At 33.0% G+C, this 13,610-nt stretch overlaps 1 long non-coding RNA gene across 1 annotated transcript; it reads left to right on the top strand.

Annotated features, from left to right (window-relative positions):
- Nucleotides 1–92: 92 nt before the first annotated feature.
- LOC106450010 lies at nucleotides 93–2,781 on the top strand. Its single transcript, XR_002660058.2, has 3 exons — nucleotides 93–1,098; nucleotides 1,196–1,530; nucleotides 1,605–2,781. It is a non-coding gene; the product is annotated as an uncharacterized LOC106450010 (long non-coding RNA).
- Nucleotides 2,782–13,610: the final 10,829 nt, after the last annotated feature.

Raw genomic sequence — 13,610 nt, 5'->3', positions numbered from 1 at the left:
CGATTTATTTTAATCACAAAATCTTGCGTCATGTAATTGTTTCAACAGATTGATGCACCTCTTCTCTGATCGACGCACCTTTTTACGGTGACCCCTTTTGATACGGGAACGACGCACCTTTTAAACTGATTATTAGATTGAAGTATTGGTTAGAGTCGTTATTTTTTTTCTGAGAACGCTTCTCAATCGAAGTCCCAAGGAAAAGCTTTGGTTCCTCATCATGCTCTGCTCTAACCGGCCAACTCGACGGCTACAATTGATTTCTAATATATTTCGCCGCGAATCTAAACCGCCACCACCGTCTTCATTGATGATGAGACTGACGTTATAAAGTTGATGAGAGAGAAGAGCAAGAAGTAGAAGAAGAAAGTTGTTGCGGTGACAACGCTGCCATGGATGGAATTGAAAAGCTCAATTTCGAGAAAATAAGATACGGAGGATAGATCATGTCATCTGATGTTGAGGCTCAACTACGACGCCAATTTGGAAGCTTCGTCTGTTAAATCTTGTGCTGTTTCTTGGGTCGGAAGCAACCGGGGCAGACGTCAAGTGCATGTCTTTCTCTAATCACATTTCTCTTTAGCCATTGAAAATCTGTTTTTTGTTTTCTAAATTAGTTTTATATTAATTTCCCGTAATTGATACTACATTAGAAATTCTGTTATAAGTACTAGGTGTAGAGATATGTTTGATTTAACAAAAGTTTCCGAACGTATAGATGAGATGTTTTTAGATGTCAGTGAATATATTATATTGCATAGATGGTAGATGTATACACAAGAGAAGGCGGTTAACTGGTTCAAATTAATTATCCATTCCTTATTTACATATCATTCTTTTTAATCTCTTGCATGTTCTCAACTTCGGTTACATGTTATTTGTCTGATTAGGCTGGTTCCATATCGATGGCAAGAGAATCAAGATATCTAATGAATATTTATACGCTGCAGTCTAAGTAGGCTTGTGAATGTGAATGTGATTGTATTGCAGATCCAGCATCACCCCTGGGACACTACTGATCATCCTTGCTGGTAGGTTCAAGGGCAAGAGAGTTAATTTTTTTTAACCAACTACCCTCTGTTTTTCTTTTTGTGACCGGTGAGTTTTTATAATTCTGCCATGTTCTATTATCCATCTTAAGCATTCACTACTTGTGTCACCTGATATGTTCCTATTTTGTAATTGGCCCTTCAAGATCAATGATTGCCACGTCCTGAAAGTTTCTGATGTTAGCCTCGATAAATATGATGATCAGTATTTTGGAAAGGTAGGCGAGAAGAAGAACAAGAAGGGAGAAGGAGAGTCTCTGATGGAGCCGTGGATCTATATATTTGAATTACAAACACCTAAAGGCGAAATACAAAAAGTGTACTATTTATACTACTCAAGTTTATTGTTTTCTGCTAGGCTTCAATCTCAAGCTCTCCCTTGTACTTCTTCACTTCTTTCCTCTTCCTCTGCGTGTTGCCTTCCTCTCGTGTCCTTACTTATACACTCCAATGTATCAGAGTCTTCGAGGCAGAGAGAGAGGTAAAAATCTTCTTTGGAAAATATATCAACTGTTTTGATGAAAGACATGATACAACTCCTCTCTTCATTCTCAGAAAGTGTCTACACATAGGGAAAAAGACGACCAGATGGCTGTGGACGGAGCTTTGATCAAAGCCATCGAGGTAGTTTCAGAGTTGAATACTTGCCTTTGCACAGTTTTCATTGCACAAGGAATGGAGCCACATAAGCTTGTTTTCTAGATTTTAAAACCTTTTATGAGCATCTTAGGTATATGTGCCCTCATGCGTTACTCTTTTTTTGTTCTTGTCCACATACCAGAGATATTTTGACTTGGTACATTCTATATATCACATTTGGTATAAGCAATCCATCTTATTTAATTTGAACTTTGAAGCAATATTTTTTAATAGATAATAATATTGTTATGTTGAAAACTCAGTGAATCTTCAAGTAAACTGGGATGAGAGCACACATAAATGAAATAGTTTTTTCCACAAATATTTTGTTGTAATTAGATAAGATTGATACTGATGTGGACACATCGACAAAGACGTCAGACAAATTGGGCTAACTACCCGAACTTTACCATTATGTTTTTTTTATGCGTAGCTCGGAATTTCAGATAAGCTTATAACCTGAGAGAAATATAGTTACTAATAGATTCGGAACGGCGTGCGTGAGTGAGTTCTACTTTCTCTTACGCCAATTTACCTTTGTACTTTTACCATTCGAATGATAAAGCTGACTTACACGATGGGAAAAACATTTGTGTCACATGTAAGTTGTGTTCTGAGTTCACCTTTGATTTGAGTTTGCAATTGGAATATATTCAAATATTCTCTGCATCACAACCCATTAGCCATCAACAGACAACCGCGAACAAAAATGAGAACAAAAGATTTGAAGTAATCTCTATTTTATATAACGATTAACGATGTCTCATTTGCTTCTGAAATGACATTCTTTTGGAGTCAATGTGTCATTTGCATCTTTTAATAAATCTGTATATGAAAGTTTCAAATTTTGTTATCGCTTCATAATTCTATTGATATCATCAAGAGATAAATCTCTTTTCAAATGGTTAGGGATGCGTAGGAGGAGATGGAGTGAATCTTTGTGGCCAGCGAGTAATCTGTTTACACGCTTCTTTTTTATTTGTTCTCAACAAGTATATTACTAGAATAATATTTGTTGCGCATCGTGAGTTTATTCGTATATATTATCGACAATTTTTTTAATATATTTGATCATTTTATTTATATATATATAATAATTTTTGTTGTTATTATATAATTTCATCAATTTTTATTAAAAATTATGGAACTAAACTATAAATTAATATATCATGGGTTGATCGAATTGGACATTAAACAAATTATGACACAAAAACCTTATTTTTTTTCACCTAACACATTTTTGAAAAAGTGAACAGTATTGTTTCCACGGTTGAATTATCTTGATCTTTATCTTTCATATGGTTTTGAAAGGTTTCAGATCAACCATCGAATTGATACATGTCATTTTAATGTTTTTAGTCGTATGCTTAAGGATAACTTACGTTTTTGTAATTTAAAATCGTTTCAAAAATTCAAAATATAAAATTTAAGAAAAATATAACATATAAGAAAAATATAACATATAAGGTTTCTTTATTTTTGTATTTGAAAGTCGTTTAAAAAAAATTAAAATATAACATATAAGGTTTCTTCATTTTTTTTAATTTAAAGTCATTTTTAAAAATTCAAAATATAACATATAAGAAAAAATCTAATTTTATTATTATATGGTTAATGTGATTGTTTAATATTTTTTAATAATATAAAATTAAAAAATGAAGAAAAATGCAAAAAATTGTTATCAAATCTTTATTATTCATTGTCATTAATTGTTATATATATGTTAATCATATTAGGTAATTCCGTAGTTTTTATTTAAAAAAAAAATACACGCTTCTTATATTTTGGGTTAATATAATGTTCCCTAATAATTGGATTTGAACAAACATTTTTTCAATTGATTTTTAAACTGACACGTAAGCTAAATTTACATCTTAATTAAGTGACACCTAAGCATTGTCTCATTTTAATTAGTACAAAATTAAGGTTACAACTTTTTAAATGATCCTCAATTAATATATAAGGGATTTATAGATTCCGACTTCTTTCGTCTTTGGAATCGTTTTTTTTTCAGAAGTTTTTGAACTGCAGTTAGTTACAGTATTTTTCAGCTCGAATCTTATTGTGCATTTTCTTATACATTGGTTATAACTCCTAAATTATTTTTCTACTTGAATCAAAAATAATGTCAATAGTTCTTCTTTTATTTGAATGAATGTAAATTTATTTAGTCAAAACCTATATTACATCAAGTGCAGCTGTTTTTTTCTAAGTTTACGGAATCAAAGAATGAGTTCTAAAAACCAAAAAATAATGATCCTTCAAGTTGGAGATGAGCCTTGTCTTGTCCGAAACCAAGTAACCAAACTCTCCTCTAGGTACTTTTGACCCTTCCCTTGAAATGATAAAAGCTTGAGTCTAATGGTTTTGTCCACAAATTTGATCAGACAGTTCACATCCCTTGCCTGCTCACCATGCCGACGTGAGTTTCTCTCCCTCCATACCATATGCACTACTGCTTGAAATGTGTATCGCACAAGAAAGTCCTTGGTAGGAGTAAGTCTTGGATTGGAAAAAAATATCAATTATATCACTCCATATGGTTGTGAAGGTATCTTAAAACAGCCTCCCAACAAGAGGCTTCCAAATCTAATCTGATTACCGACAACTAAAGAATAGATGGTGACAGGTCTCTTGAGAATCGTTACACGGCACACATATCGTGTTTATTGCAGAGTTCCATAGCAGCATTCTATCACACGTTTGCAATCTTTGACGCATGACTATCTAAACAAGAAAATCTTCTTTTTCGGTTACATGTTTGTATCTTTTTCCAAATTCTATGATCCTCTCTTCTCTCTTTTCAAACTTGTATACATAAGTAATTATAAATGAGGCAGAATTGTTCAAGAAATGGCCAATTAAGTTTGAAATAGGAACTCTCTTTAAACTGAATTCTAAGGGAGACAAACGCTAGGAGAATAAAAATGTATTAAGTGGTTAAAACAGATAATTATGAATTTATGATGATAGATGTTCCCAGAAACATATGAGTTTAGCTTTACGAACTTTCTATATACAAATAACTATTAGTCTTATTGAGGTATGGTAATTTGGTGTTTCAATTAGCACAGTGGACAGATATCATATTTATATGAATAATCTAATGGTTTTGAAGTTTAATACTTCTATATAAATACTTTAATATGCTGTTTTTCAGTGGAATCCACGTAATGTCATGTGGATGATGTCTGTTACATTCTTTTTGTACCAATTTCAGATTTTCAAAAAGTTTATCCAGATCGTTAGGAAGTTGTAAATGAAGGATTGTTAGGTGAGACAAGACAATTACAAAAGAGTATGGTCCAAAGCAGCCTCAACAACATCCTCAAGTGCATCACTTATCTGTTTGTGTCTGCGTAGGTTAGTTTGGACTCGAAAAAAGAAGTGGAGAGACCTCAGAGGTAAGTTTCTTTGGAGAACTTGGTATTCCTATTGTTATATATAAGTAATTAGAAGAACAAACATAATCTGAAAATTACAACTTGTACAACATATTATCCCAAATTCAAATTTCAGAATTCCCTTAAAACAAAATTTTGATAAACAACTTAACTGTATTACATCTAAATAATTTGAAAAGTTTTGATATAATATTAAATTTTTTTGTCTTATCATATAAAGAAATTTTGTGTAACCTAATACTTGACAAAGATCGAAATTCATTGATTTATTTTCTTTCATTTCAATGTATTTTAAAATTTGGTGTTGTTTAAAATATCAGCATTTTTGTTAAATGTTTCAAGATTCAACAATCTTTATACAGCTTGACTGAACAGTTTTATTTTACAAAATTGACATGTATTTAAAATAAAAAATAAGACAAAATTATTTTTTTTATATTTTGTACGTGTATAATATACTCCTTTTGTTTTTAATATTTGACGGTTTGGAAAAAAATGTTTCAAATTAGATGATGTTTTCAATTTCTAATGAAAAAACTAATATTTTTTTTATGTTAGGCTTTATGTATTTTGCAGTTAGGTTTTTCTATTGGTCAGACAATGGTTAAGTATAACTATTATTAATATTTTAGTGTAGAAAATTTACATATTAAATATTTTTTAGACGTTATATACCATCCTAAAACATCATCTAATAAAAACGAAAAGAATAATTAGCAAAACATGTGTGTGATAAAAAAATAGATTTAATAAATATGTAAACTAAATGAAAAATTATTATGTTAAGATAAATTAATTGTTAAATAGATTTTTTATTAATATCAAATCATTTAAATTTGACCGTAAAGAATTTAATTGTCCGCGCGAATGCGCGGATTTGTTTCCTAGTTTTTATAATAGTAACTTGAAATTCTATATAAATCAATTTTGTTTGAAAATTCTCTAGGATAGCTCATTTTAGTTTCTCTTCACAAATATAGCCATCAATGAAAAAAATGATCAATATAAATTTTATTAAAGGGTAAATTTATGGTTTAGAATTAAGGGGCGTGGTTTTGAAGATATGATTTTAAATTTAAAAAAAAACTATTTTGACCATTTTCTTTTGAAAAATTCCCTAAGATAACATTTTTTTAAGTTTTTGTCAGAAAAATAGGCTTCAATAAAGAAAATGACCAAAATAAATTTTATTAAAAGGTGAAAATATATTTTTATCCTAGGGTTATCTAATCAATACTTAAGGTTTAAAGTTAAGGGGTCGAGTTTTGGAGATATAGTTTTAAATTAAAAAAAATTAAAAATTAAAAATTAAAAATTTAAAAATAGAAAAAATCTATTTTGGTCATTTTCTTTTTTTGAATATTATTTGTGTGACAAAAACTTAAATAATATATTTGAGATAATTGCTTTTTCGGAAGCTATTTTATGACAAAAATTTAAAAAGAATATTTAAGAAAATTGCCCATTTTGTTTATATGCGTATGTATTAATGATAGAAGATACTGAAAAAGTACAAGTCTACTACCACCTATCTTTCTTTGACCAACTCATTTACGAGACTTTTTCTCGTTGAATTAATATTAAAACTTGTATTAAGCCGGTCAGAGGATATATCGAATCATATGAAGTAATTAACAATTTAATTGACAAATAAAAATATATCATAGTCGAGGTGAAATGATTAGGACTAAATAATTATTTCTTATCGTTGAACATTAGTTTAATAAGATTTTCTTCCCAGATATGCTGACTTACTTGCCGTTAGATACAAGGAAAGGTATCAATTAAGCAATAATTTGTTTGTCAAACTGATGGTATTCTGAAGCTATTTGAGAACAGTTGGGCCATTAAAAGTTAGAAATACAATATAGTTGCCAATAAAGACCAGAATTAAAAATCAACTACTTACTTGTTATCTAAGTTGACAGTTCAAAGATGGTTTTTAGGTAATATTGATGGATTACATTGAAAAGTAAACGAATACGAACTTTGAGATCAAAACACAAGTGAACAAAAAGGTATATAAATTATAAAATACACAAGAAACACACAAATATTGTGATGAGTTTAGACTATGACATAAAGTAACATATGTGTTAAATTCAAGATTATCGTTTCGGACTTAAGCAAAATTGACAATAACTAGATTGACCATAATCTTTTATATATTATAATAGAAACTCGATAAGTTAATAAACATAATAAGTTAGTAAATTCATAAATCATGAATTGAACCATGTAAACTATAACATAATTCGGTAAGATAATAAAATAATAAAATTTTGAAAAATATTATGTAAATATATAGTTCCAATGTAAACATAAATTAATAATTAATTTATATGAATATAAATAATATATTGTATATTTTTATTCATATTGAAGTCTATTTTTATTTTCCAAACACATCAGAATATTTTGATGTTATTTTGTCATTATATAATTAAAAATGTATTTACATTTACGGTAAATATTTTATATACAACAAATAATTGAATAAGAATAATATAAAATTTGTATCTATAAAATCTAATCAATACATATATCGTAAAAGAAAATATCCTTTTTATTTTTACATAAAACATACATTAAAATACACAAATCTAAAAAATGATTTCCTGTACATTAATAATTCCATAAAGTAAGAAAATATCATAATTTCAACATTATTAATTTATAAAGTTTTTATGGTAGTTAGTTATTTCTCTATCTTGCCATGTGGACTTTTCATTCATTCTAATGGAATAATGATATATTCCTATATTTTAGGGATTTAGACTAATCTATGTATTCCTATTTAGACACACATTTACATTAAATTTTACATTCGTTTACACTTTCCTTTAAAATTAAGCGTGAACAACAGCGAGAACAACATTCGTAAAGTTTTCCAACATCGGGTGGTTATGATATCATATTACATTCATGTTTATTATGAGCTTATAATTTAAAACCAAATGACAATAAGTATGATACTAACTTTTTATATATCAGTTAATTATTTTTCCAAAATACGGTATAACATTTTCACTTATTCATTATATCACTTGTAAAAATTATCTACTTACAAATTACAACGACCATAAGTACAAATGTGTTGGTTGGTTTAGTAGCAAGGGAACATTGGTTGGTGGTGAAAGGTGATGCATATTTAAATCCAATGTTGGTGAGAGGATGAATCTCCACCATCATTATTTTTTTTTATGTTTATGCATTTATTACGTGGTTTCAAATTCTTGTATTAACGATGATGGTGCTTCGACTCTTGTTCTTCTAGTGGAATTTACTTATATATCTAGTTGGGAAAGTGGGGTTGGAACAGTGGCGGAGCTAGAAAGTTTTGTTCACCGGGGTTAATATCAATATAACTATCTAACAATATTAGAAGAGGTGCAAAATTAAGATTTCAACATCAAACATGAGGGTCAATTGCATCTAAATTAGCCAAATTTTCCATTTTATACTTACTAAATTAACATATAAACCAAAATTATAAAAAAAAAATCATAGGGGTCATCAGTTGACCCCACTAAGCCATAAGTAGCTTCGCCACTGAGTTGGAGCATTATTTGGTTTGTAGATAAGTGTTGGAGCAGAACCAAGCACTGGTGATTGATTTGATTTTGATGGTGTTTCAGTAGTCTCACAGTTTCCTTCAAAGCCATTGTATCGTATGTCAAGGAATTGCAAAGATGGCCAAGAGAGGGCATTGCAAAGATGGCCAAGAGAGGGCAACTGCCAGAAACAGACTAACAAAATTGTTGTTGCTCTTTTTTCATCAATGCCAGTTTTGAAAAGTTTTTTTTCGGGATAACTCTGCAAAATCCGTGGGAACTAACAAAAAAAAAATATTGGAATTAACTTAAAAGAAACTGTAATATCCCGAGTTGTGATATATGGAAAAACTTACGAGAATTGATTTGGCTACCTATGTTACCAAAGTTGACTTATATTTTCCGTCACACAACTGTTTAGAACTCAAGAGTTAAGTGTGCTTGGGCTGGAGTAGTGAAAAGATGGGTGACCTATCTGAAAATGATTCGCGACACCGTGCGAGTGAGGCCAAAACACGGGGAAAGGTCGGGTGGTGATTGCAGGATCAGTAAACAATGATTTCGAGGCTTCGGAAAAATTAATGGATCGACCGTTGGAACGGGATGGAGCTCACAGGCCGAGTGAGCGAGCGTGGGTGGCCCATTAACCGTGGGCGGTCGGGGTGTTATAAGTGGTATCAGAGCTGGTTAGCCATTTTGGTTCTGACCCGAGAGGCGTCTTGAGACCTGTCGTTGCGCCCAACGAGGGCGTTGCGCCCAACGAGGGCGTTGCGTTCTTTGAGAGGGGGTGAATTGTAACATCCCGAGTTGTGATATATGGAAAGACTTAAGAAAAGTGATTTGACTACCTATGTCACCAAAGTTGACTTACCTTTTCCGTCAAACATCCGTTTAGAACTCCAGAGTTAAGTGTGCTTGGGCTGGAGTAGTGAAAGGATGGGTGACCTATCGGGAAGTGATTTGCGATACCGTGCGAGTGAGGCCAAAACACGGAGAAAGGTCGGGTGGTGATTGCAGGATCAGTAAACAATGATTTCGAACCTTGGAAAAATTAATGGACCGACCGTTGGAACGGGATGGAGCTCACGGACCGAGTGAATGGGCGTGGGTGGCCCATTAGCCGTGGACGATCGGGACGTTATACAGACAATAGTCAACAAACCTAGTTCGAGAGGCAAATACTTGGCTATGTTTGCATGGCTCATATCAATTTTCCGCCATAGCCATTATGTGTGGCTCATAAAATGCCGGTGGGGAGCACACACATTTGTAACAACACACGTTTGGACAGCCAATTCAGTTAGCTGATGTTTTGAAGAGATCAAAATACATTGCTTTTCAGGCTTGAAGGGATATATATATATATATAAGCTCTTTAAGTCAGTTATTAGCAAATTTGAGGTCTAAATTGACTTAATAAACCATATCGTCACAAAGATCATAAAGCCAAAAGCTGGCGTCTGGTTAGAACCAAATCTTCTTCATAATGAGAACGGTAACATAATGTATAATGCCAAAAAAAATGAAGAAGAAGAGGAGAAAGAGCCATAAGAGCATGTTTCTTGCAGGTCTCTTAAGTTGGGTCTTTTAGCGTAATATAAGATACGGTATCTTAGCTTTTAACTAAAAATGCTAAGAGACGTCTCTTATATCTCTTATTTAAGAGACGTCTCTTAGCTTTTTTAGTTAAAAGCTAAGCGACCGTATCTTATATTACGCTAAGAGACCCAACCTAAGAGACCTACAATAAACATGCTCTAAGGCTTCTCCATTGTTCTTTGGGTCATTTGGTGATGAAATACTTTAGAAATGACTCGATGATTTCAATAGATACTTGGCGTGGGCAAAAAGACCTAAAGAAAAATTAACAGGAACTGTTATAAAAGAGATGTTGTGTAAGCCTATTATTACTCATGACCAGAGGTCTATATTTATACAAGTATTAGACCGTCTTATTTAGACCGTCATAAGAGAAAAGGAAATCCTACTCCTAATAGGAATATGAAATAGTATTTATCCTAAATACATATGGAAAAGGATAAACATCAAGCATAGATAAATGTAAACTCTCATTCGCCTAAGTCATTAGCGATTGGGCCGGATGGATAGCTGATGGACCGGACGGTTTGGGCCTGATATGAGTCGATCACCACTTGGTTTATAACACTCCCCCTTGATCGACACATCCGGTTCAGGGCTTGTAACATGCTTAATGTTTCCTCATTAAAACCTTTCCAGGAAAACTCAGTGGGACAAAACCATGGATAAGGAAAAATAGTACAACACATGAACTCCCCCTGACTTGTACCCCCGTGTATGTTCTTCAAGTTGGCGCATGGACAATTTGATAGTTTAGCTTCATGGGCGCCAAGTCTTGAACTGGTCCTTTAATTGACACGTCCAAAGCTGATAGATAAATTTCATGGACGTGTGGTTGGTGTAGACATGGTGAAGAAGTCGGCTGACATATCATATGACTGAACTTGTAGTCCTTTGAGCTTCTTGAACGTTGATGTAGGAATAGCTCTTGCCAAATTGTAACTTGAGTTATCTTGTAACTCTCATATCTTTTGGAACTTCATTAAGACATGGTCAAGACGTGCATCTTTGCAGCTGACCACTCTATGTCCTGGTCGGACGGATGGCACTCGACCAGTACTCGGATGGACCTCTAATCTGCGATCAAACTTTACTCGCAAGTCCTCTCATGTCCCACAGATCCTCTAGTCACATGGATTTTCCATACTGTGGACACTTTAATATATATATTGAGTCATCGACCCAAAAACATACGAATCACTTGGCTTCTCACGGACATGCCTTCGTCCATTCGAACATACATCACCCGTATGTGCTAATGGCTTATCCATTATAGCCGATCTTTCTTCATTGGTCGATCCATGTTGAGTTATAGACCTTGTCTATACTCGTCCATACCCCAGGAGTGTCTAAGGTCATATCGTTAATAATCATTGCTGCAATGAGTTTTATAATCTCATCAAACTATGGATCTGCAGTCATCAAGGACCTTTATACATGGTTATCGATCTTTCTTGCTATCAGCAATGCCATATCCATTTGACCTCGACCAGACATACTTCTGGTCACTCTCTTGGACCATCATGGTTTCCTTTTATCCACTGATATAAACATAATTGCTTGTGCTTACATTGCAGTCCCATACTATAATCTTATTACTTGAAAAACATCGCAGTCTCATACTATAATCTTATTACTTGAAAAACATCGCAGTCCACACTTTCTTTGATGACATCTCATGACCTACTTGTAGTGCTGATTTATTATAAACACAAGGGATTTCTTTTATAAGAATATATGGACTGATTTGGATTGTTCTTTATCGAACTCCTTCACTAAGTTTTACTTAGTCTTATCATATTCAATGCAGCTGCTTTTGCTTCAGTCCATGAACAGCTTAGCAACAATGCTGTTCTTTGAGAACTTCTTTTCTCATCTTTCTGGAACCTTTATTTTCTTTATTCAGTGATCAATATACTGCTTACTACATCATTATTTCTTTTGTTTCCAGACTTCATCAATTTCGAGTTTGTGTAGTAGCATCCACCACATAGGAGCACATTTCCTTATAATCTGTTCCTTTGGTCTCTATGAGTATCCTTGTGTAACAAGACATTCTTTGAATGCTGTAAGTAGTAATGTGAACGACCTCTTGACTACTAGGTCACGTTCCACATCTCACGGTTTTCTTTCCCTCACAAGACCTATTTATCCACTGGTCTATATCATCAGATGGCATTTCTATATATTTGGCCAATACGCCTATCTCTTCTTTAAACTCTTTAAACCTCACATTTTCTTTTAATCTGATCTTTATTCTTTATGAGTACTCTTACGTGGGTTCATGATCCTCGCTTTATATCTTTAAACTCAAGTGCTACTTTCTTAAATGAGCTCTCTTATATGTAAATACATCATTGGTGTTAACACTCTTATGTAGTTCCATAGTGTTCCAGACATGATCTAATAGATTTGAAATCTTATTATCCAGGACCTTTACTACCTTACAGTTTGGCATCCCAAACTACATGGTTTGGTACCTTTGATGTTTAGCTGGCCAACCTTATCTCTCTATCTGGACTGGTTTCCTTTGAACTCGGATTTGTATCATTCTATGCACCTTTCATTTCTTTCCGAGGTTTCTTATCTTTTGGAACTTATTGGTCTATCTTGTATGGACACTGTAGCAACTTGATTGTGTCTCTTAGGACATCAAATTCGTGGTGCTAAGCTGGTATGACTTAGTCATTCGTTTCTTTTCGGGTCAATGTTTCTGGCATCTAGTTCTGCTAGCTCATTTGATCACATTCTTTGGACGTCTTAAATCATATTTTCTAGTTCGAAGATCTTGCCAAGACAATGATGGTAAATACCATTCTATTTCTCTTATTCTCTTTTACCAGCTTATTTCTTTCTCCCCCTGATGTTGGATAGTTGGATTCATCAGTCATGCGATCCGTGTACCTGGCCATAATTTGATCACCCATATTTGGCACAAGGTCTCTTAAAAAACGTGGGAGAAAGACATGTTCCTATCCAACATATATTCCCAATCTTTTTCTCATCCTCTTCTGAGGTTCCATCCTAGATGGCACATATGTATGTGGTGGTTTATTCAAAATCTCTTAGGATGGTATATGTCTGGTTTATGACCCGTATTCATTCTGAGATGGGATTATCTATGCTCACTTATATGGCCTGATGCATATTAACCTTACACATGTAAATCCTTGTGTCCCCAAGCATTAGGTGGCCTTTGTAGTATAAAGAATTCAGCCAAGTCTTACATCATGTCACACGGATTTGTAGTATGTTCATGGATCACAGTTTGTCCTCACTCCCCCTCATGGACATACTATAGTCACGTGGTACTTGGGATAATAGAGCCTAATGAGTTTCCCTTGTGTACATGTTACACAACGTGA

Source organism: Brassica napus, chromosome C5 (assembly GCF_020379485.1).
Source record: "Brassica napus cultivar Da-Ae chromosome C5, Da-Ae, whole genome shotgun sequence".
Classification (NCBI taxonomy): Eukaryota; Viridiplantae; Streptophyta; class Magnoliopsida; order Brassicales; family Brassicaceae; genus Brassica; species Brassica napus.
Note: the sequence above shows the minus strand (reverse complement) of the source record. Positions and strands in the feature narration are given on the sequence as shown.